The sequence below is a fragment of the Anser brachyrhynchus genome (genome assembly GCF_964034855.1).
Source record: "Anser brachyrhynchus genome assembly, chromosome: 2".
NCBI lineage: Eukaryota > Metazoa > Chordata > Aves > Anseriformes > Anatidae > Anser > Anser brachyrhynchus.
Window position 1 is genome coordinate 126,489,358 of NC_137695.1, and position 25,062 is coordinate 126,514,419.

Genomic DNA, 25,062 nt, shown 5'->3' on the forward strand with positions numbered 1-25,062 from the left:
AGCCTAATGACACAGTGGTAACAGCGCTCTCAGCAACACATTTGGATAGCATATTGCCTCTATGTTACCTGGAATAGACATGTTTGCCATGTACAACTCATGATCTCAGAAGACTGAATTTACAGGGAGGATGTCATAAAAGCAGCAATATCAAATAAAAACTATTACTGGAGAAAATGCTTAGAAGTTTATACACCTAATTTAAAATTAAATAAATAAAGAAGAAAACTTTTTTTTTTTGGTCTGAAGACATGCTGGATATATTTCACCAAGGAAGATTTTGGAGTAGTTAATTAAAACTGCAATAGCTACAAGTTGATCTGGTGTTTGAAGAATATGAACATTTTCCTGTAGATCTGCTGTCTTACCTAGATCTGCTATCCATTCTAGCGAGTTAGCCTAGGTTTCTGTTTAAGGCATATATCAAACTTGTCTCTGGAGCCACACCACACTGATCAGCTGGAAGTACAAAAAAATCTAACTAGTTCTGGGGAGAGAGAGAATTAGACTCTTAATCTTCAGGGAAAAAATAATAATAATAATAATTTATATAAATGTGCAGTGACCCCATTTCACCTGTGTGAAAAGTACACTATCTGTGATTAATGAATGCTTCAGTCAGCAATAGTTACTCTGAAACTTTCAATTTTTGAGAGTTTAGTGGAACAGGTCCTGCAAATAAAACATTTTTTGGGCAACCTATTCCAGTGCTGAGTCACCCACACAGTAAAGAAGCGCTTCCTGATGTTCTGGGGGTACCTCTTGTGTTCCAGCTTGTGCCAATTGCCACTTGTCCTGTCCTATTTGCACCTTCCCTTCAGGTATTTATAGACATTGATGAGATCCCCCTGAGTTTCCTCTTCTCCAGGCTGAACAGTGCCACTTTTATCAGCCTTTCCTCATAGGAGAGGTACTCCGGTCCCTTCATTATCATGGTCCATTGTTGGACTCTCTCCATGTTTCTCTCATGCTGGAAGCCTAGAACTGGTCCCAGCACTCCAGGTGCGGCCTCACCACTGCTGAGTAGAGGGGAAAGATCACCTCCCTTGAGCTAACACTTTGTATAGTGCAGCCCAGGATACCATTAGCTTTCTTTGCAGCAAGGACACTGTTGGCTCTTGTTCAACTTGGCGTCTCTCAGGACTGCCAGATCCTTTTCTGCAAAGCTGCTTTCCAGCTGGGTGGCACCCAGCATGTGCTGGTGCCCAGGGATTTTCCTCCCTAGGTGTATAGTAAAGAGGAGAAACTTCATCTTTCTCATCATGTCACTGCAACTAGCAGACATCTCTTTAACCTGTACACACAAACATGGTGGGACATCTGTGTTCACACTGAGTCTCTTAGCTACTGCCAGGCTCAGTGCAAAGGTCTTTCCAGGCAGAGGCCTTTGAGATGTGGTTCTGCAGGACTTCACTGGCCCAGAAAGCCTACAAACACCAGTGGGGATTCTGCATGCAGACAGCTTGAAGGTCATATATGAATATTCATATGAATAAATATAAGCAAAACCAATGACCTACATACAGTTGAATACCTGTAGAGATTTCCATGCCAACACCATGATTTAAGTCACCAAATAACTTCGCAATCTCGCATTTGAATGATATACTCAACTCTAATGATGAGAGCGTTACATTTTCTGCCAGTGCCATAAATAAAGGTCAAACTATATTTAACAAGTTGAGTGGCTTTGAACAAGTAGTTCAGAGTCCTAAAGGATTTGAAAGCCATTTGGAAGAATGTCCTGCCTGCATGACAGAGCCCAGCTCCTGAATAGATGCAATGTATGTTTGGCTCCAACTCCTGAACAAATGCAATATTTATTTGGCTCCAGATCCTGACTGCATTTAAAAGGCTGCAAAAATCTGGAGCTGTTTGGGAGAAAAAAAGGATGAGGAAATTTACAAGGGATGAAAAAACAACAAAAAGTAACTCCAGATCTCTTCTTTTTCTCCCTTATTTTTCTGACTCCAGAGACAACTCTCCCAATCTATTTCCATACTGACATGGAGACCCTACATATGCCTGGTGCACAGCAGCTCTCTTTGGGACTAGATGATCTTTAAAGTCCCTTCCAACCCAAGCCATTCTGTGATTCTATGATAAGGCTCTTTTCAGGATACATCCCAGGAGGCCCCACAGCTCTGTCCTCTGGGCAGCCTGCCAGGCTCCTTCCTCTGGGTGAGTTTGCATAGAGGTGCGGCGGAGCAGTGGCCAGCACCCAGGGGGAGAATGTCCATGCTGCTGCACCATGGAGTGACCCAGAGGCTTCCTTCCACTGGCTGGGTATAAATCTCTATGTATAAGACTCCTATTTTTGAGTCAACTACATGTTCTCTTTTGAAATTATTACTAGCTCTATGTTTTTCATTCTTATCCTTTTCTAAGCAGCATTTAGACTGCTGACTTTGCTTCTGAAAAATCATATGCAATGTCAACAGGCTGCTTCAAAAAATGGTTTCATATTCATTTTCTGTTAAAAAGCCCTTTCAGGCAAACAAAATTCATTAATAAGACTACTCTAACTTACTGTGTTTTCCCAAAACTGAGTTTGTTTTTTTGTTTGTTTGGTTTTTTTCTTTCCAGAGAAGTATATGAGATTTTTGACTTCACCCAAGGATTTTCGCGAATGGGTAAAACAAGCCAGTACTACTCAGTAGCACAGAACAGCCACAGGTCAAGAAACCTGTGTGTATGCAGCAATATTATTTGCCTGAACACTCATCCCAGCAGTTCCAGGAAAAATGACTTTCTAAGTGTTGAAGGATATAAGCAGAAAACAAAAGCATATGACGTTTGGTTAACACAGCAGTGGTACAAGGGCAGGTAAATCACTAAAGCACTGGCTTCATCGCACATGTCTGTACATGTTGAGCTCCCTCAGAGCTCTGAGCACTGCAAAACATGATTCGTTGCACATATTTTCGTCTAGAAGGTTGCTTAAAAAGAAACAACAGCTCAGCTCCTCAGGAGCTAAAACCAGGATGAACAATGCAAGAAGGCCTTTCTGTAAGCCAGGACCAGAGGAGCTCTGCTAGCTAGAAGACTTTTAACAGCCATGAGTTTTTAAGACACAAAGTCTTAAGTCATTTGTGCAGGACCTGCAGGCTGGGTGGTGAAAGTCTCAGCCGCTCCATCTCCCCAGGCAAGGAGCTTGTGAAAAGTCTTGGTGACAACAGGGCACAAACTCTCTGAAAGGCAGAAGCCTCGGTGTCTCCCGGACATACCTTGGTAGTATTGGCTGGCCAGCTCCAATAGAGGAAGAAAACCTAGTGTCCCTTGCTAGGAGAGGACTTCCTTCTTCAGCTACTTGCAGAATAACTCCAGTCAAAAGCAACCATCTCCATTACACCTGCGTTGTTTCCAAGCTTTTCTCTGCTTCTTCAATGATAAAAAATGCCTTTTTAAAATTATCATTACCAAATATTTAAATAATGCTATATACTACAAAAGTAAGACACAAACCAGAAATTCATTCAACCAGGCTGGCACGTTCAAAAATATGCAATGACCATTGCTTTACATAGAATATTTTCCTACAAACTTTAAAAAACAGTGCTAAAGGACAAAGAAGGCAATGACCAGGGACAAACTGACCTCAGGTGTAAATGAATAGCATCGTTTTTTTTTTTCTGTTTTGTTTTTACTAATGCAGATGATGCTGCCATTTTTTTTTTCAGTTTTAATACAGATCTCAGGATCTGATTTTCTTTACCGTGACTCATCTCTTCAAACCAATCATTCTGACCTTTTATCTTCTTAAGTACAAGATCTTTTCCCATGAAAATTGTAGGGATTTTTTTTTTATATATATAGAAGTGTACCTCAGAAAACTCACTTAGAAAGCAGAAGACGGGAATTAAAAAAAAATACAGTTTATAACTGTCATTCTTCTGATTTTTGGGAGCTTAAGTTAGACTTTGCAGAACTTGGGACTAGCAACATTAATTCATCAATATTTGCAGTATGTGCTTGAGTTTATGAGGTGGTTTTACTCAGCTGGGCAGTCAAAATCCACCACAACTGCTCTCTCACTCCCCCTCCTCAAAGGGGAAGGGGGAGTAAATACAATGAAAAGGGCTCAAGGGTTGAGATAAGGACAGGGAGATCGCTTAACAATTATTGTCACCGACAAAACAGACTCAGCATAGGGAGATTAATTTAATTTATTGCCTATCGCTAGCAGACTAGAGCAGTGAGAAACTAAAAGCAAACTAAAAACACCTTCCCCTCATCCACCCTCTTCCACCTCCTCCCCCCAAGTGGTGCAGGGTAGCAGGGAATGGGGGCTGCGGTCAGTCCCTGACGCTTCGTCTCCGCCGCTCCTTCACGGTCCCTCTCTGCCCCTGCTCCCCGTGGGGTCCCTCCCACGGGATGCCGTCCTGCCCGAACTGAGCCTGCGGGGGCTGCCCACAGGCAGCAGCTCCTCAAGAACTGCTCCCACACGGCTCCGTACCACGGGGTCCATCCCCCAGGAGCAAACTGCTCCAGCACGGGTCCCCCACGGGCGGCAGCTCCCCCCAGACCCCTGCTCCTGCGTGGGCTCCTCTCCACGGGCTGCAGCTCCGGCCCGGGGCCTGCTCCTGCGGGGGCTCTCCATGGGCCGCAGCCTCCTCCAGGCCACATCCACCTGCTCCACCGGGGGCTCCTCCACGGGCTGCAGCGTGGAGATCTGCTCCGTGTGGGACCCGTGGGCTGCAGGGGGACAGCCTGCTCCACCAGGGGCCTCTCCACAGGCCGCAGGGGAACTGCTGCTGCCTGCCTGGAGCACCTCCTGCCCTCCTGCTGCACTCACCTGGGGGGCTGCAAGGCTGGTTCTTACCCCTCTCCCAGCTGCTGTTGCACAACAGTTATTTTTCTTCCTTCAGTCTGCTTTCCCCGAGGCCCAAGCAGCCTCACTGCCTGGCTCAGCGCTGGCCGGCAGCAGGTCCCTTTTGGAGCCGGCTGGAGCTGGCTCTGATCTGACATGGGGCAGCTGCTGGGTTCTGCTCAGAGGCCACCCCTATAGTCCCCCTGCTATCAAAACCTTGCCATGCAAACCCAATACAGTTTATACACAGCAAAAATCCTGTGCAGTCCATTGTTTGTTATGTAGGTCCTGGATTTATGAGGCTGAGAATAAGCTGTTCCTGGACTGAAGAGGCACCAGTGCTCGATACTTTCAGCCACACCAAGGTGCGGTGACCTGCACTGGTGCATCCCTGCAGTGCTGAGATGTACGGGTACAGAGGTGAGGCTGGTGCTTCCCGCACTCTGCAGTCAGCACAGCTGCATATTATGCCAAGTTCATTTGACTTGTGTTTTGCAGTTGCTATCCCATTGGCTCACAAGAACAAGAGTTGACTGCGCTCTAGACTCAACAAAAAAAGGTAATTTCCATATTTGACCAGGAGAGGGCAATATTACGTCACCTAAAAGACAGAAAGGTCATGCTAATAACAGAAATTCATGTTGTGAAATAAAGGAAAGAAATTGACGGTTTATACCAATATAACATGATGCTTCCACTCTTATAGGTATTTTGAATTTTACTGCTTAGCTTACAAGCATGCCCTTTAGAGCGCAGATCCCATCAAGACTAGATCCCTCAGCCTCCAGACTGAAGCCTCCACCTGAAGGTCTAAAGTCAAGTTATTTATCCTCAGAGAGCAAGGGTTAATTTAAAGTATATGTGCAAATACACTTGAAGAAAGGCAGGAACAAGAAAATTACTTCAGTTTTTTAAAAGTTCGGAGAAGGTAAAAGAGCTGTCTATGTAGATTTCAGCTCTCATACAGCTGCTCGGGCATTGCAAACCTGTGTGTGAGAGATCTGGTAGCCATGTACATGCAGGCAGCACAGCATTCCTTGCATCTTCCACATCTCTGCTTTCTGCCTGCTGGTCTTTCTATCCTTCTGCTCCAGCCAGTGTGTCCTACTGGTCTTACAATCTAATGCACACTGTGGGTACGCTTCTAGAGGTGCCACCCTTTGCACTGTAAAGTAATTTCTATTCTCAGTGCTTTTCTGGTAAGATGAGATCCAAGGGGAGTGGGACTAGGGGGTCAGAAACACAGCCCAGTGGCATGGACGGGCATAGACACCCTGCACCCAACTGTTTCTTTGGAAGCACAAATGTGCTCATGTTCAGAAACTTCTGCCAAATCCGGGGTAAGTTTCTTGGCAGACTGTGCCAGTTTCCATCAAACATTCACCCAGATAATACTTATCAAGAAGATCATAGCAGCGCAGTGCAGACAAACAGCATACTCCAAACAATCTGCTGGTTTCAGTCTAATTTTTTTTTCATATCAAAAAGTCAAATCTTGCACAATTTGACATTTCCTGCAGAAATGTTGCTTGCTGACTAATTATAAGCAAAACACCGTGGCTAGCTTCTTCTAAATAAACTTTCATATGATCTTCAGTTGTCCTGAATAGTAAAAAAACAAGTAGCATACACTTCAGAAACGCTGTAGACAATAGCAGCCATGGCTTGAAGTAAATGGCAGTTTTTGTGCTTCAAAGAGCTCAGACGAGTTTTGCAAATGTTAAATAATCAAGCACAAAAACTCTGCTGGCTAATATAGGCAAGGGAAAAAAAGGATCAGCTGACACACTACAGAAATTCACCTCTGCAGAACAATGCATACAACAACTGCACAGTGAGTGAAGACAAATAATTAAAAATGATGGAGGACTTGAATACAAACATATTTAATTTGACCTAGATGCTTTTGTGAATAGCTCCTTGTTTTTTTTAACTACTGTAAAACCAAGAACTTACCTGCATCCCATCAGTCTGACCACTAGGTTTACACATAGGAGAACTGCCTAGCGTGTCACTGGCTGCTACAGCACCTCAACAAACATACAGGGTCTGAATAGGTCCAGCCCTGCTGAGCCATGAGCTCCCACATGGCAACAGCACAAGCAATAAGGCTGCTCATCAGAACTTAAGAGAGCATTAGTGCCAGTAAACATTTCCTCGGCCATAGCACTTGCCATGGAATAATGCTACAGAATTTAAACTGCCATCAAAGAAAGGACGTACCATCATCATTTGTCCCCTTGTCCCTCCAGTTCTCATAGGAATGCCTTTAAGCTTTCAGTAGTAACTTGACAGCCTTCTCCTGACAACACATTTGGAGTAGACCGCCTGAGAAGAGATATCTCCTGGAAATGATCCTGCCGTCATCACCACAGCAGCTTCATGCACTGGTGATAGCTATTGAAGGCCAGTCGTTCTGGTAGACCAGCCCACAACAGCCTACACACCTTTCAATATTTCCCATGTACCAAGAGATGTGGTGTCCTGGATCCATGCTCTTACAGAGTCATATAAAAAGTTTCAGTCTGTTGGCAAGAAAAAAATATGTAATCACTAAGCAGAGACAGTAATCTGTCCATAATAATACCTGTCTACCTGTCAGTCCTTTCACTTCTCCTAGTGACTTCTGAACTTGTTCAATTGTACCTGCATCTGAGAGAGGAAAAGGCCTCAGAGATTTTACATTGCTGCAGTTTGCACATGAACTGTTGTGTGAATAGAGGGGAAAGTCCCCAGCCCTTGCTCCCTCAGAAGGAAAGGCAGCTTCTGACCAAGCAGAGGTACTACTGCACTTCCCCAGCAGGCAGGGAAATCTACTTCACTGGGTTTTATCTCCTAATGCAATAAACCCCTATTAAATTTACTGCAATCATGACAGAATTTAAGTTTACCCAAACTCCACCATCTTTACAACTATTTTGAGACTGTTTTATGCCTCTATATTTATAGTGAGATATTGACACAATTATGTGCGACTCAGTGGGACGCTATTTTCAGGGCTGTGATAGTCAAGGATCATATTTTTAGGTGCAGTACAAATGGCTTCTTACCACTGCTAATTGTTATTTTTCTGGTTGGAAGCATCTACATTTTCCTATCTGTACAATTAGAACTGGGATATCATTAGTTTTCCTCAAATGATTCTATGATTTTGAGTCAGCCAAGGTAAACATCATAAAACCCGTAGGGCGTTGGCAGTAGCTTATTGCCATTAAATGTTTGGCAATGGGGAGTTACTATGACTCCCTCTGCTGTACATCGTAACTACCCACTCTTTAAGACTGTGCAGCATCCACTTGAGGGACCTAGTAAAGATTAAATGTCAGTTTCTTTGCACCTGGTACAGGAAAGCTATAGTCAAAATCTCCATACAGGTGCATAACTGAAAGCAAATCGGCTTATTGATAATAGAAGGACTACTATACTATAAGACCGTTCAGGACAAAAATACTTGTGCAAGAAAAAAAAGTTATTAAGGCTCAACTAGTTTGCTGCAATACTGGGATAATATTGCAACTTTAGCAGCTGTAGGATGGAATCTTCAAAACTGCCTAAATCACTGAAAACCAATTCCTTGCTTTTTCTTTTTTTTCTTTTTCTACATATATATGAATAAAGATACAAATTACAGTTTTATCATGACGTAATAAGCACGACATCTCATAAGTCATTTCACAGATTGAAAAAAAAAAAAAAGAAAAAGATGCTTTTATGAGAGATCCTGGTATAGTGGTTTGTGGGAGCCAGGAAAGTGATAATTCCAATCGCACAAAGCCATTGACCAACATCTGCGGTCAGATCACTTGACCTTTTTGTTCTTCAGTCATCCTAGCTGAAAAGTGTATTAAATGTAGTGCTGCTGGAAAATGACAGCGCACGTGTTCATGCATTAATGTGTTTTACCGCATATAGGACATTGTACTTCTCCTTCCCTTTCAGTTTGTAGTTTCTGGTTTCCTAAAGTGTTATGCAGAATCCTGTGCAAGTGATGTTTTACATTTCCTAAACCTTTTATATCCTTGAAGTTTGAGAAATTAGGTGGTATTAGCTTTCCTCTCTTGGATTTCTACAGACATTTCAGGCTTGTCTTTTATCTAAATCATTTTATGGCCCATTAATTGAATAGATAGTGTTTCGCAGCAAAGACTGAAGGGTCATTTAGCATTTTCAGCATGACTACAACATGAACATTCATGTATTTTCAGCCAGAAGGCTGATTCTATTTATTTATCTATTTATTTTTACTGAGCTTTAACACCCAACAAGTGAGCCACCCCTTGGTATTCATTGTTCTTAATAACTGTGAGTTTTCAGATGAAATTTAAGAAATAAAATATGTTTTTGGTTAAAATGTCATGGCCTCTAATACCATGTTGAAAATCATAGAAAGGCAAGGGAGGAAAAAACTACTGTTTTCAATTAAACTGAATAAAAACCAAAAAGGGCCTACCCACTATTTCACATTAAACTTGCAGAAAGTTTTCATGTGTAAGGTAAGAAAAATATGTGTTTTTAAAGAAAATACATTTAAGTATCACACACATCAACTCAAAATTAGTTTTGTAAACCGGTTTAATCTCTGCCAAAGGACTTTGTTAATCCTTCAGATGAAAGACCTGTTTAAGGAACCACTGCCATTAGCAGTGTGGTTGTACAAACAGCCTTATAGCCTTATGTTACATAGGGTCATAACAAGTCAAACAGATAAAAGTCAAACTTCTTATAATCATTGGTGGTATCCTAAGTACTGGATGGTCAAACCACTCAATCTAATCTATATTGAGACTACTTGGCCAAGTTGTACCCCGTGCCAGGGAAAAGGGAACATGTACACTCCTTGGTGTTCTGCCCTTGCAAATTGATGCTCCATCCTGTAGGATCTTGGAAATGTGCTGAGCTGCACACACCCTTTTCAGACAGATATGGATGGATAAAATCCACGTTTGACTAAGTGGTTGTTTGCCCTTGGAGTCTATAAGATTTATTGGCTTTTTGGAAAACAGCAGGAAAAAATAGGCATAGGAGTTCAAAAAGAAGGGTAGACTGCAGGACTAGCATTAGACCTTTAGCTAATAATCAGCCTTTCTAAAGTCAAAGAGACTATTTATGTTCCACGGTATTACTTCTGTGGGCAACCTCTGCACTTGATTTGGTGTCATTTGCTGTGGGTCTTTAACTTCTTAATTTTTCAGTAGTTATTTGTGTGGAGGATATTTTTTAATGAGGTTACACTAGAGAGTGAGGAAAGGAGTTGATCATTCATACATGAGTACCTGTAACTGAGAGTTGACAGGTACTTTAAAACTTCCTCATTCAACAAAGACTGCCTAAGAGTACAGCAAGTTGTAGTCCATTGTATAATTTAAAGTAGTGAAATCTTTGAGATGTGTTTTAAAAGACTATGTTGTCTTCACAAATAGCAAGTAACTGTACTTAATTTCTAGAATTAGACATTGTTTCAATTTACAAAGAAAAGACCATAAACCTCTACTCACATATTACTCATTGTTATGAGAAAATTGGCTTTTTTAATCTATCACATGATGCAATTGTCATTCTAAGGATTCCCTGAACATCTAAACATCCAGCGGGCAGTACATAAGAAAGACTTCACATATATAAGTAATAAAGTTATCACAGTACAAAGTGCTGTGAGAAACACTCCGTAGCCAATAACTTAGGCTCAGGCGAGGATCTCAGTGAAGTAGTAATTTATTCGCGATTGCAATGGCGGGCGCCCCACAAGCAGGAGAGCGCACCTACTAGTTCCAAAAACACAGTTTATATACTTTTTGATGACAGGACCCTCCCCTGTTTCCCCACTGGAGTGGGTAATCCAGGTTCACAATCTATCTGATGCTTCACAGACAATGCCTGGCCTTCAGTTTCTGGCCTGTTTTTGAGATGGTAATGTTTTCTCCCCTTATCTGGCTTGACTTAACATAGTGATTTTCACCTGATTGCTCTAAGGAGTCTGGTTGTCTGCATTTTAGGAGGTCACCTGCTGAGCTTTCTTATCACTGTATGCATATCTCAATACCACATTCCTTCCTTCTATACAATGTAACACTGCAAAAACAACATTTCTATTCCCACAATTCCCCCCTTTTCTCTTTTTATAATTTGTTGATTTTTGCAAAATTTTTCTCTAAGATGTAATTTGGTAGATGTCTTCCTCTTCTTCACGTTCTTTGCTTTCCATTTCCTCTAATATCATCATCTTATCTGAGTAGGGTGGTGGATCCATGGTCATTTGTTTCAAAAGTGCAGTTTCAGTAAACCGCTGGACAAGTCCCCTTACACAGGGGATAATGCGACAACCAATGGCTGTCAAAACTCCTGCAACTACAATCAAGGATGTAAATATGGACACTACCATCCCTTTCCATTTACCAAACCAAGATTCCAACCATCCTGTGATGGAAGTGTCTGCTCCTGAGTTTTCTGCCAATTCATTGGCAAGGGTGGTAAGCCCTTGCAATGCTCTAGTTACTGTGCCATCCGGGGCAGTATTGTTAGGGATAAAAGTACAACAACGGTTGCCCAGCATCACGCACACACCTCCTTTCTCCGCAAGAATCATATCTAATGCTATTCTGTTTTCCCAAGCCATTTTGCTGGTGGCATCTAGTTGTTCAGCGATTCCTCTTATCGCATCTCTTGTATAGTTTATGAATCTCTGCTGATTATAATAGATATAATTAATCCAATCCACATTTTTATTAATTGTTACCCACCAGAACAGTGACTCAAACCCTGTAGCAATTTGATTCCTGGCTTTACACCAGGAACTCCTCTAGGCACCCCAATAGAATCTATGTACGCTCTATCATCAAATGATACTCCTAAGCTTCTTTTACTTCTTCTGGGTATTTGTGATGTTTCTCTTTCAAATGCCAGGGTGAAGGGTATAGCTAATTGAACAAGTGCACAAGTGCCTCCCCAGTTAGATGGCAGGATGGACCGTAAGATCTTCCCTCCACAGTACCACCAGAGATCTGCCCTGGGGATCTCAAGTCTTGAATAGCTTCCCATCAAGTCCTCGGTAGCATTCAAGGTCCTCGTGCACAAGGCAAATTCTCCCAGATGCTGGGTAGCACTCACACCCTGCCGTGAGAGGCAAGCTGTATGGTTACCTATAGCTGTGGAGAATACAGGGGGAGCCCTGATATTGCTATCGTGTAAGGAAGGGAATAGCAAAGAGAGAGACTTACAGGCCTCATTTCCCCAGGCAGTCTTTTCTTGGTACAATGCAATCATACATCGCATTCCCTGGGAATCCTCGGTCCACCCCAATGGGCAGGGCACTATCTGGGCAATCGGTCATCCCGAGGCACAAGCATAGCAATTGCTATGGTTGAGACTCTGGACAGTATATTTGACCCATTCTATCCAGGCATTCACATCCCCATACCCTGTTTCAATCTCAAATGTTTGAACTGCCGTATTTCAAAGAGGGCCTCCTGTTTTCTCTCCTGTTTTCTCCTTGAGTTTCTCCCTTTCTCTGATGGAAATAGAGGATCGTTTCCATACGGCTATTCTCAATCTGGCTGTTGGGTCTCTACCAGTTATTTGTTCCCTCTGCTCAATTGTCGTTGGGCATTTAAATCTCCACAAGCTAACACCTCACAAGCATCAAACATGACAGATTGTGGTACATAACCCTCTGTCACATTCACCCATATTTTTATGGGGTATCCCGTCTTACTATTATCTGGTCATGCCTTTTCCAAGTTGCCAATTGACCAAGGCTTTCTCTGAGGCCTACAATCACTAAAAACAAAATTAATAATTGATTTTTCCCTGTCATTATTTTTAAACCTTAGGTTTCCAAATAATTATCAATACAAAGAATAAGATATACACTACTACCATAACAAACCCCCCTTGGGAGCACTTCAATTCACTATAGGCCAGTCCTTTCTCTCAATCACAAGTCACACTCATTAGTTACCTGTGAAAATAAAAGGTTAGTTTACAATTGCAAGCTCTTATCCCGCTCAGAGTCCACTATGAGATTTTTCTCTTCGATTTCAGCTTCCAACAAGTCTTCTGAAGGAACAGCTTCCCAGGTACTAGGGCCGATGGATGCCTTCACTCGAGTATAGTGAGTCCAACCTTTTTCCGCAGTTCCTATGGCTGTTTCAGTGGTTAGTAGTACTTGGAAGTGTCCTTCCCATTCGGGCCGGAGTTGATCCTTTCCAGGTCTGAATCAGGACCCAATTTCCCACGGGTCCTGAGAAATGACAAAGAAGAGGACAACCCCAGAATACAGTTCTTAAGAAAACTATCTTGTTTCGAATTGTGGTATCTCATCCCTTCTGCCCAGATAGGGTAATCCGAACAGCATCTCATACGGTGAAATTCCTATATCATTTCTTGGTGCTGTTTGAACCTGTAGGAGTGCTAAAGGTAAGCATTTTACCCAAGGAAGTTGGGTTTCTAACACTAATTTAGATAATTGCTTCTTTAATGTCTGGTTCATTCGCTTTACCTTCCCAGAAGAGGAGGGGTGCCAGGGGGTGTGAAAAGCCCACTCAATCTCTAAGGCCTGCATTAACCCTTGCAGTACTTGTGAAGTGAAATTATTTCCTTGATCTGAATCAATGTTTTCAGCTATCCCATATCTAGGGACTATTTGCTCTGGTGATACCTTAGCCACCATGTTTGCAGTGGCAGATACTGAGGGGAAAGCTTACACCCATCCAGTCACGTGGTCAATTAGGACAAACAAGTACTTAAATCTCCCTCCTTTATGTAACTCAGTAAAGTCTACCTGTATACTTTGTAAAGGTCGAATCCCTGGCTCCCGTCCCCCTCTAGGTTAGTTACAAATGACCTTTTTATTTGCCTTTTGACATATGGTACATCCTCTGCATATTTGCTTCACTAAAGTGTATATTCCTACACAGACATACTTTCTTAGCACAACATCACACATTGCTTGCATCTCCCAATGACTCTCTTGATGTAAAACATCATATTTGCCTCATTGGTGCTTTATTCAGCATTTCTCTCCCATCAGGGAGTATCCATTTTCCCTCAGGCTTCGTGGCTCCTGATTCCTTAAAGAAATCTCTCTTAAAAACTTTTTAGTTCTTTCTTAGTTTTCAACAATTCCCTGAATCCTCTCTGGATTTATTCTCAGTTTTCCCTCAGACATTAGATGCCTTAAATACCTGACTTCTCTTTCTACGTATTGTAATTTATTTTTCAATACTCCCAAGCCCTGCTTTCCCAGAAAGTTGAATAGCTTGTTAGTAGCTTCCTTCACAACTGTTTTCTCCTGTCCTGACAATAAACGATCATACACATTTTGTAATAGAAATTCCTCCTTGGGAGGTTGGAATTGCTCCAAAATCTGTTCTAGAACTTTGCCCAAATTAATCGGAGGCCCTGTAAACCCCTGAGGTAAAACTGTCCATATGTATTGTTGCTTCCGCCCCCACTTCAGAGTCTTTCCAGTCAGAGGTGAATATATCTTTGCTCTCAGGGCCCGAGAGCACTCCATTAATACCACTGTTATTCCAGTCTAACAATTTACTATTTGAATGCCCAATTTCATCATCAAATCCCTTCCCAACAAGTTAGTCCCTGCCTTGGGTACATACAATAATTGCCCAGAGATCATTTTATCCCCTAGTCTCAGCTTGGTACCCCCCAAAGGTGGCACTGTTACCCCAGCCCCTTCTACCCCCATCACTTGTTAGGGTTTCATTAGTTAATTTAATCCCTGATACTTTACAGGCCAGTAATGACCTAGCTGCCCCTGTGTATTGTGTTTGATGGCAAGGTTCGGGAGGGGGCTGCAGTGGCAGCCCCCACGAGGAGAATCCAGAAACCACCCCGTAGCAGATAAGGGACAATTTCATCCGGCCCCAGAGGGGCCCACTGCTGCCCAGAGCCAAGCCATGAGCAACACAGTCCGTGCCTCTGTGAGAGCACATCCACGAAAACAAACAAACAAACAAACAAAAACCTGCTGCTCAACAGCAGCTGGGAGAGCGAGGAGTGAGAAACCTCCCCGCAGACACCAAAGTCAGCACAGACGGAGGGGGTGGAGGCGCTCCAGGCGCCGGAGCCGAAGCCCCCTGCAGCCTGTGGAGAGGCCCCTGGTGGAGCAGGCTGCCCCCCCCCGCCCCCCCCTTCTCAATACTTGGGAAACTGACCAAACACCACAGCAAATATACCAAAACTTCTAGACTGTTACTTAGATAATGCCTACATCCTCTTTCCCTGCTCATTCAACTTTCCCAACTCATTCAAAAAAACAGCTCTGTCAAACATTACATACCACACCTTTAACACCTTCAATAACCCTTTTTAACACTTCTTCCTATCTTTCTCCAGCCTGTACTTTCTCCAAAGTCTCAGTCATTAGCCAACTTAATTCCATACCTTTCTCCCTCATCCCATTTTCCTTCTCTCCTCCTTCTTCCACTCCGGATATTCCTACCTGAAGTGGCCAGCCTGCCCACACTTAAAACATCCCATCAAAGCCTGTCCCTGCTAAGATTCAGGCCACAACACGGGTAGCTTTCCTTGCCTGCCATTCCTTCATCTCTCTTCCCCTCTTTTCCATCCTGGCCCTGACTCCCCCTGAAGATTTTCTTCCTCTTTCTCCAACCCTCTGCCTGACTACCTGCTACACTGTCAATACCATTAGTTTCACTCTCTGCTTTTCCTTCTCATCTCCCCTCTTGACACACACGTTCAGGGCCTCCCACAGGAGGGCCCCCCAGTGACTGTTCACTACATCCCCCCCACCTTCTGGAGCATTTTCCGTGCATCTTGCCAGGCTTCAATCACAAAATGAACTTTCAAGAGCCCTTGGGATACCGGGTCCTCAGGATTCATCCGAAGTACTTTCTCATTCTGACCCCAAGTCTCTCATATGATTTCTGTGTTGCACACTATTATTCTTCCAGCCAGGATCGGCAAGTGGTTATTTCTGCCCTGCCGGTATTACCCCTGGTCCTGGAGGATGAGTTCTTTCCCATTTTTGTATTGCAGCTCTCCTCCTGATCATTCCCATTTCTTTCCCTGTAAACAACATATTTATATACATAATTCCCCCTCCCCAAGAGTATAAGTTAGGTCCTAGGAAACTCCTAACCTCTCTGCTGGTAAGGAGGGGGGGAAGTTCACTTAAGAGGATACACAGTTAGTGTTAGTGCTGTTAGTATCAGGGAAGGCAAAATTTTCAGTACCTCTTCTACCTTGTTCTAATTCTTTTACCAGTTTGGGGTACCTCCTGTTCCCAGAGCTAATGTTATCTATAGTTCCTGTTTCTTCTTTTGGAGGAACTGCTACAGCAGCCGCTGCTGCTGCAGCAACTTGGGGGTTATAAGGAGGAGGTAAGTTATCCAGAAGGTCCCATTTATCACTTGTCTCTTCCTTTTTCTTTCCCTCTTTATTCTGATTTTGCTCAAAACCAAATTTATTCCTTGTATCCAACAAGCTGCATACTCAGATTCTTCTTCAAAATGGAAATTTGTTATTAACATAAAAATTTAAGGCCTGACATACCCAATCTTTGTCAGACCCGTATTTTGGCCAAAATACTGCAGCTCCTTTAATTGGTTCTTTCGTCCAGACTGATACATAATATTTAACCATTTTCTTCCTATCTTTTTCCTTAGTTTTGGGGTTATTCTTCCAATTTCTCAACATCCTTCCTAAAGGACAGTCGGGAGGCACTCCCCCGGGGATATCTCCCTGTCCCTTGGAACTCATATTTCCCATTTTTCCTATCCTGGAAAATGGGGGTGTACTGCCAAGCACTTCCCCGTGCAAGGGCTACCGCACACCTATAAGTTACCAAATTTCCCTGGTGTACTCCGAGCACTACCCCGTGCAAGGATTACCGCACACCAAATTTCCCTGGTGTACTGCCAAGCACTACCCCGTGCAAGGCTTACCGCACACCAAATTTCCCTGGTGTACTCCGAGCACTACCCCGTGCAAGGATTACCGCACACCAAAATTCCCTGGTGTACTGCCAAGCACTACCCCGTGCAAGGCTTACCGCACACCAAATTTCCCTGGTGTACTCCAAGCACTACCCCGTGCAAGGATTACCGCACACCAAATTTCCCTGGTGTACTCCAAGCACTACCCCGTGCAAGGATTACCGCACACCAAATTTCCCTGGTGTACTGCCAAGCACTACCCCGTGCAAGGCTTACCGCACACCAAATTTCCCTGGTGTACTCCAAGCACTACCCCGTGCAAGGATTACCGCACACCAAAATTCCCTGGTGTACTGCCAAGCACTACCCCGTGCAAGGCTTACCGCACACCAAATTTCCCTGGTGTACTCCAAGCACTACCCCGTGCAAGGATTACCGCACACCAAATTTCCCTGGTGTACTCCAAGCACTACCCCGTGCAAGGATTACCGCACACCAAATTTCCCTGGTGTACTGCCAAGCACTACCCCGTGCAAGGCTTACCGCACACCAAATTTCCCTGGTGTACTCCAAGCACTACCCCGTGCAAGGATTACCGCACACCAAAATTCCCTGGTGTACTGCCAAGCACTACCCCGTGCAAGGCTTACCGCACACCAAATTTCCCTGGTGTACTCCAAGCACTACCCCGTGCAAGGATTACCGCACACCAAATTTCCCTGGTGTACTCCAAGCACTACCCCGTGCAAGGATTACCGCACACCAAATTTCCCTGGTGTACTCCAAGCACTACCCCGTGCAAGGATTACCGCACACCAAATTTCCCTGGTGTACTCCAAGCACTACCCCGTGCAAGGATTACCGCACACCAAATTTCCCTGGTGTACTGCCAAGCACTACCCTGTGCAAGGCTTACCGCACACCAAAATTCCCTGGTGTACTCCGAGCACTACCCCGTGCAAGGATTACCGCACACCAAATTTCCCGAGACTCTTCCTTTCTCTCCCTTATCTCACGCTTCGTCCGTCTCCGGCCGCGCCCCTCGCGGAGCTACGGAACCGCGGATCAGGACTCCACACTCGCTTCGTACAAAAGTACGTCTCAATCACACATCACACATCACACAGAGTCTCACCCGACCCCCAAAGCAATACTTAATATTTCTTACCTTGGTCTGTGCACAGAGTTACCGGATCAATTCTTAAAACCCTGAGTGCCTACCTTCTTCCCTTTCCCCACTACTTCACGGATCCTGCCTCTTTAACCAGTCTCGGGCCCTCTGTCAGCTCTCCGCAGAACCGCCACCGTCGATGCACAGGACCGCTGAAATCAGCGGGGCATGCCTTCCTGCTGCTGCGGCGGTGGGGCTCCCCGGTAGGTGACTGGATCCCGGACGAGCCCCCAAATTGTGAGAAACACTCCGTAGCCAATAACTTAGGCTCAGGCGAGGATCTCAGTGAAGTAGTAATTTATTCGCGATTGCAATGGCGGGCGCCCCACAAGCAGGAGAGCGCACCTACTAGTTCCAAAAACACAGTTTATATACTTTTTGATGACAGGACCCTCCCCTGTTTCCCCACTGGAGTGGGTAATCCAGGTTCACAATCTATCTGATGCTTCACAGACAATGCCTGGCCTTCAGTTTCTGGCCTGTTTTTGAGATGGTAATGTTTTCTCCCCTTATCTGGCTTGACTTAACATAGTGATTTTCACCTGATTGCTCTAAGGAGTCTGGTTGTCTGCATTTTAGGAGGTCACCTGCTGAGCTTTCTTATCACTGTATGCATATCTCAATACCACATTCCTTCCTTCTATACAATGTAACACTGCAAAAACAACATTTCTATTCCCACAGTGCTACCTGCATAAGAAGGCACAACTTTCTGAATGTAGGCTATGGCCAAATTCCAAGCAGATAGATACTTCCCAGGGGGAAAATACAAAAAAGTCAAAGGATGGACTATCGCAGGGGGAGGGAAGGGTGACAGTTAAGAAGGAAAGACGGAAAGAAGGAGCATCTATGGACTCTTACACCTATTGTACAAGCAGTAGAAAATGTGATGTCCCTTACTTATATTACATGATGTGGGGTAAAACTAGGATTTAGGCAGTACAAGGAATTGCAAAAGCAGCCAAAGCAGGAGTTACTGAACATCCAGAGACATCTTTACATCTGTGTGCATATTTTCACTTCTTTCTGCTGGCTGACTGTCCATTCTAAACCTCTCTCTCTAAATTTTGTCCCCCTGCTTTGCCCACCTCAAGCCACTGTAACTAACAATGGCTGCTGCCATCCCATTGCTCGCTGTACTTCCTTTTCCTCCTTCTGCACTTATCTCATGCATTTGCATTGAAAGGTCCCTGGGACAAGAGACTCTCAAATATTGTGTTTTCACAGTGCCTTTAGGCCAACTCTGGTTCCCGAACTGATTTATCATACAGTGCTAATCCACTCACTGTAAGAAACCACAGAGTATCTTAACAGATAGCACTTTACAATAGATTATGCCCGCTCACTGCTGAGTCCGAGACCAAGATAACACTATATGTCTACTACTTCGACATTCATGAGAATACTAACAGGGTACCTTTTAAATACTAATAAAAAAAACAACAAAAAAAAAACCTCTATCTCATAATTTCTTGTACATGTTTCTCCACTGAATCCAAAAATTCTTGAAATGGGCATAAAGAAGGACTGCAGGGGGATATTATTTCTACTGTGAAATTCCCTCTGTTTTTCATCAAGCATATTAGGAATGTGTCCATGTACATTTTCTCAAAAATAAAATGGATAGATGGCTTATAGGTAGTGAAATGAAGGCTTGTAACTGAACATTAAAGGCTTTGGTGGGATGAAAGCGGTGAAACAAGTTTGAATCAACTTACTGAGAACCTGGAGGGAACTTGTTGCTTCCTGGTGAATATCCAGTTCAGATGCTGATATCCATGGAATCCAGTAGGAGCCACCAAATACCCAGGATAACACTGAGTTGACCATTCATTCATTACACCAGTGGTCTAAGCTAACACAACACTGAGTACACAATCCATTTGTTACACCAGTGGTTCAAGATAACACAGTTATTTATATCTAAGAGGTTTGATATACTGTGGTGACATACTAGAGGCTTTTTAGGTTCCTCTATTGGCCCCAAAGACAGAAGATGACAGCAAAGAAGGAATGGACAGGAAGAGTAGTTGCACAATTTATACGAAACCATGAATATAGTTATACCACCATTTTCTCTGGTAGCAAAAGTGCTTGAGAATTTCCTGATTCTCATTTTTTCACCTCTTTTGTCCTCACACAATTCACTTTGTATACTGCAGGTGACAGCCCACAAAGCTGTGCACATGCAACACTCTGTGAGCAATGCTGCAAACAAAATCACCATGAGAGTAGGAATTCCAGTGGCAACATAAGCAGGGAACTTCCCAAACTGGTTCAGCCCGCAGAGAAAGACAAGCACCTATACCATACTTCTAATTTTTCCTATCAGGATATTTGCATTCATATTAATGGGATTTAAAATAGATCAGTTTTTACATTAATGTGGAAGACAGTGCAGAAATCTTGATCCTCAAATTAGACCACTGTTGTAGATTAACTTAATTTCTATATTCTTGCTTGTGGTTATCTTAACCAAGCTAACAAGCTCAGGCTTGCCCATCTTATTTTCCCCAGTCTGTGAACGGCAAAGATAACATTTACCAGAGAACAATGCATTAGGAGAAATCAGTTGGACCTTATGAAATATATTAGTACCCATGCATGCAAAATTCCATACCATGATTTTGCGTGTTTTGGTTCATTAGAAAAATGTGAAATAAATATTTATTTCACAAAAGCAGATGCTTTTATATTTAAAATATATTCTTGTTATTTATGATTTGTACTTCTGTATTACTGTTTGACCATCACTTCTGGCACCTACAAGCTAGGTTTGCATAAACCAATGCAACCAAAAATTTGTCTCACTGATATTAATATAACTTTGATAACGAAGATTTTTTAAGGCATGCAAATAATTCTGTTGTGTAAAGTCGGACCATACACAAGCTTTACGATGAAATCATTTGTGTTCTGTCCTTATTTAGATTTCCATATTTACTTAACAAAAGGTTTCGCTGGGGCTTTTCAGTCCGTATTTACATAGATCCATCAAAGATGGCATAGTTAGACGCAGGATGTAGTTGAAAGTAGACAATAGCACAGCAGGGTTAAGGTATTGGGCTGCGGCTAAAGTGTTTTGTTAGGAAGATCTGATAAGTGCTTAGACTTTTTGCTAAAATAAAGACCCTAACAACAGTGGGAATTCAACGGGGTAATCACACTTAATGCAGACTGTTTAGAGCAATTAGAGTTGATTGGCAGTGTCTTAAAGCCCTTAAACAGAAACAACATATAAAAAGAACTGACCTCAATTGGATTTCAGCTTCGTTGCCAGTTTCAGTCTAATGCATTATATCAACTGGTTTAATGCGCTTAAGAGTTAAAGTAGTTTTATTAGTCCTCTGGCTGTAAAGCATTGTTACTAAGACTTCTTCTATCACAGAAATATCAAACACTTCATGTGGTAGCAGGTGTATCAGTAGACACTGTAAATAAAGTGTACTTGCCAAGGGATAGATCTCTGTTCTGAGATGCCCACGAGGTATTTATCAATGAATGGATCAGGAATACCGAGGGGAAAGGCAGAGAGACAGTGACAGATGATCCGATAGCAGAACAGACTGGAAACACAAAGTTTGTGAAGGCTCATTTTTAAACAACTCTGGTTTTGTGCCTATAAATAACACGGGATACTTAAACTACAGTGGATGCAATACTCTGATTTAAATCTATGCAAACTGAAGTCACCAAAATAAGGCTGACTTTTCCTTTCCTGAGGATGCACCATATAGCTCTAAGTGGAACTAGAGAATGCAAAGAGTTGCTAGGTCAGTAACACGCTGCTTTGACACCTTTGACAAGGCATGTTTCTGTGATAGTATCTTTGGGCCCAAATTCGTTAAGGAGCCCATTGATGTCACCAAATTTTGAGTAGCAGTCTGTCCTGGGCAGATGAGCTATTTGAAATGACAAAGTCATGCTTATCTAGTCCTTAGGGTACAGACAGGGTTTGGTCAGAAACACAAACCATCTACCTGGAGCAGGTTAAACGATGGCAATCCAAGTCAAAATTACCATACCCTCAGCTGAAATGCAGGGCTAGACTATTTGCATGCTCCTAAATTGCCATAGTACAGAACTTAAGTAGTTTAAAGCACCTCGATTGAGGAGGCAATAACTTTTTAACCTGTACTGTCCCAGACATTTTTGAATGTCTATTCCTTCCAATATTTTGTATTATATATATTTTTATACATCACTTATGTATTGATATCAAGACAGCTTGTGTTGATCTGACATTTGCTTCTCAATAATTATATGCATTAGTATACTATAACCATTGCGATAGTGTATCTGCTACTACGGGTGTTGCAAAGAGATGCAGAGAAGGAACACAGACACAAGCAGGCTGCTGTGGCAGTCGCTCCAGCCAGTGCTTTTTGGGCTTTCTGGGTAGGAGAAAAAGCTGAAATCCACAGCTGAATACACTGCTCTGGAAGCAGATTTTATGCAGTCTAACTCATGTCACAAGTTCAAAATAATGACCAAAGAGAATAATACTCTGACAGTTTGAATGTATGGTGGGGTTAGTATAGGTAAAAAGGATAAAATCTTTTGGATAAAATCTTCTGGATAAAATCTTCTCTGGGCCTTCATTTGCACGAAGCTTCACCAGCAGATTTTGCTTTATGACAGCAAAGAAAGCTGCTGTTTTAACTCTCCTAATCAAAGCCTTAGGTTTTATCAGTAGTCATAATGATTGCATCTACACAAGGGTGGGAATCGCCTCACCAGTTCAGCACCCAGCAGATAAGCTGCTGGTCTGACCCACTCACTCAGGCTCCCTCCGTGGTCGGTAGAGCCAGAATAGGCACCTTCACAGTGATATTCCTCCCACCCCCTGACAGGTATATAAACCAGGTAGGACAGGAAGGTGTATCTACAGTGACTATCTACAAGAAGCACTTACACAATCAACTCAAGCCAGGAGCTTACCTGTAGCTTAGCTTTCAGTGATGGAAGTTTAGCTGAATGTTTGCAAGAGGTGACTAGCACAGTCCAGACATCAGCAGAATTGTGACTTTCTTCAGCAAAATGATCAGGGGAGATCTGAGCCAGGCAGATCCCTCGTGCTTCCACTTCAGCTGCAGATGTTGAAAAGTCTTTCATCTGCTTTCAAATCCTGTAGGACCAGAGATTTCTTTTGCCATTTTACACAAACCATCTTGTACAAATGGGTAACTGCTGAGCTGTTTGCTTGCTCCACTTTGTTCCTTACTGGTCATAAGCTATAAGTTTCAAATATCTGCTTATGCACACATTTCACCAAAACCAACACAGGTAAATGACATTTCATCTAGTTTTTATGTTTCACTACCTTAGGAAACCAGGAAAAGTGAAATTAAATTAATCTTATGCTCTCAAAGGCAAACTCTCAAAACTTAAGGAACTTCTTGGCTCTTTGGCTACTAAAATAATTTTGAGGATTTTCGCCACACAAACAGCTTTGCTCTAAGTTCTGTTTTCATTTTTTAAACATTATCTAGAGGCTTGTGGCTACTTAGAGTGTTAGTTAATTAAAAAAAAAAAAAACACAACATTAAATTAACATCCTTTCCCTTGCCATGGGGAGCACACAGCCAGAGGATAATGAGTTTTATTAACTCTCATAATGTCAGTGTTGATTGCATCCAAATATTGGATCCATTATTTGTCGGTCCCCAAAGAACCACCTACAGAAGCAAACGGGTCAAGGATTAATTGATCAGAGCAAGGTTCTCTCGTTCCAGTCACGGTTTTGCTATTGTGCCATTTATACATGCAGTATACGAGAGCCAGGCTTTGAGACAGGGCTATTTCTACACCGCACCAAGCAGAGTACCACCTTCCTTTTGCCTAGGTTCTCAGATAGGCGGTGACATTACTACAGCCTTGCAGCAGCTGCCAAATACTGTTACAACGCTAGTCTCAGGTGGAACCTGAGTTGAGGTTGGTTGACAAAAACTGTGTTGTTTCATAACATAGAAAAAAATTACCAAATATCTAGATGTTATCCCTGTATCCTGTATCTCCTAAGTAGACATTTCCCTCAAATTCCCTCTTGACTACACTATCACTGAGATCTGTCTGGATCCGTGTTTGAGGGCAGGACAGACGAGTATATAACAAGGGGGAAAAATAAAAAGAAATCTGCTCTCTAAGTTAACTCATTATTGAGGATCCAAGAAGCATCAGTAGCAGCACAAAGGAAAAGGAGCACATTTAGGAATGAAGGAACAAAACCTGTTTTGCCTTGCTGGGTAACAAGTAGCCTTCAGTTCATGTTCATGAAGTGATCAAGTCACCTCTACACATTTCTCTTCCTGCCTTGCTCATCGTCTTCCCCTCCCCCCCCAACTTTCTTTTCCTTTTTTTAATCCAGCCTTTATTACAAGCTGCCCTCAGCTGGAAAGTGGTGGCAAATGCCCATGACAACCCCCATGGTTAGCTCTCAGTAATATTTTCTAACCTGTAAATAGCAGAGAATCCTGCAAAGTCTGAAAACTCCACAGATTTTGAGGAAGCAGGTAAAAACAATTGCTTCCATGGTACATTCCTGTCCGCTGGGGGTGAATTTTCAGGAATTTGCCTCATTGCCCACATCAGGCTCAGCGATCTCTATTGTTCACATGTTGACTCACCCTGGGACTTGCTCTATGCTGTGCCAGCCAGTTCTGTAGCTAGGGCTATGCAGGTTCTTAGGGGACTGTCCCATCTTTCTGAAATTAAACAGAAATACCATAATTTCCTGCCTCTTAAATTGTCCATAAAGTGGATTTCATTTTTGGTTTAGCTCATGTTCAGGGAAAGTTTGAGGAGCAGAACTGTTTGACAGAAAAAGGAAAAAAAAAAAAGGGATGTTTAGACGGTATTTTTCAATTACAAACCCACGTACCAGTCAGCATTTCCTATTTCTTTTACAGAATACTGGTAAAAGTGACATTGAAGCAGTTCAACACTTTAGATATACCAAAAACTGATGTGCTCTGTTCCCAAAATGCATCATGATATTAAAAACCAAGTAATGAAATGTATGAATTTAAAATATATATTTTTAAAAAATGCACAAAAACCTTCTGAAGAAGCTAAATACAAGATGTATTTGGGTCACTGCAAGTTGTAGTGCTTTGCAATGCGTTCCAAAAAATTGTAAAGTCTCAACTCCTGCAAAACTCCAGTGACAG

The 25,062-nt window shown here is 42.8% G+C and overlaps 1 long non-coding RNA gene across 28 annotated transcripts in view; it reads right to left on the bottom strand.

The window, feature by feature from the left end:
* LOC308190337 overlaps nt 1-25,062 on the bottom strand; it is a 55,991-nt gene that overhangs the window by 19,517 nt on the left and 11,412 nt on the right. For 15 of the 28 annotated variants that reach the window (XR_013947084.1, XR_013947085.1, XR_013947088.1 and 12 more), the window contains 3 exons: nt 22,835-24,702; nt 4,796-7,335; nt 3,228-3,381 (listed from right to left, as the gene is read on the bottom strand). This is a non-coding gene — a long non-coding RNA (uncharacterized lncRNA). Of the gene's footprint in view, nt 1-3,227; nt 3,382-4,795; nt 7,336-19,611; nt 24,703-25,062 lie in introns of all 28 variants that reach the window. The other 13 variants (XR_013947098.1, XR_013947100.1, XR_013947104.1 and 10 more) reach the window with 11 other exon arrangements.